The following is a 1,170-nucleotide window of genomic DNA, read 5'->3' on the forward strand; positions in this document are numbered from 1 at the left end:
TTATTTCTTAGGGTTAGGAGTAGGCTATCAGGAAATCCAAGCTCAGTCCAACCTGTTTTGCATTTGTGGTGTTGAATCTAAATATTTATGTGGATAGATCTCTCCAAATGGGCAAAGGATGTGAAGATATTTGTGTCCCATGTAAATGCTCACCAAAAGGTGACTTCAGCCGAGGAGGATGATTTCAATAATCAAGTGGATAAGATGACCCATTCTGTGGACAGTCAGCCTCTCTCCACAGCCATCCCTGTCATTGCTCAATGGACACATGAACAAAGTGGCCATGGTGGTCGAGATGGAGGTTATGCTTGGGCTCAGCAACACGGACTTCCACTCACTAAGGCTGACCTGGCTACAGCTGCTGCTGAATGCTGATCTGCCAAAAGCAGAAACCAATACTGAGCCCCAGATATGGCACCACTCCTCTAGGTGGCCAGCCAGCAACCTGGTGGCAGGTTGACTACATTGGACCACTTCCTTCGTGGAAAGGACAGCGTTTTGTTCTTACTGGAGTAGATACTTATTGTGGTTATGGATTTGCCTTTCCTGCACGTAATGCCTCTGTTAAAACCACTGTCCACGGACTGACAGAATGCCTTATCTATCGTCATGGTATTCCACACAGTATTGCTTCTGACCAAGGAACTCATTTCACAGCCAGAGAAGTACGACAGTGGGCCCACGATCATAGAATTCACTGGTCTTACCATGTTCCCCATCATCCTGAAGCAGCTAGTCTGATAGAAAGATGGAATGGCCTTTTGAAGATGCAGTTACAGCGCCAATTAGGTGGTAATAGCATGAAAGGCTGGGGCAGAGTTCTTCAGAAGGCAGTATATGCTTTGAATCAGCGTTCAATATATGGTCAGGTTGTCACAGGAATACCACACTCCTGGTACCAATTTGTCTTAGTCAGGGTTTCTATTCCTGCACAAACCTCCTGACATAAAACATCCAGGAGAATGGGGGCACTATTGAAAGACTCCAAAACTCCCAAAGGGAGGCACTTACTCAAGCCTCGGGTCAGCCGCGCACCCAAGAAGACACTGAGACCGAACTTAAGATGTATAGAGAGCAAGATTTAATATAGCAACGACAAGAAAGCAGACAGAAAGCACATATACCAGATATCTGGGGTCGAAACTCGCAGAGGAGATTCGGCAATTAGCC

Source organism: Mus caroli, chromosome 4, assembly GCF_900094665.2.
Source record: "Mus caroli chromosome 4, CAROLI_EIJ_v1.1, whole genome shotgun sequence".
NCBI lineage: Eukaryota > Metazoa > Chordata > Mammalia > Rodentia > Muridae > Mus > Mus caroli.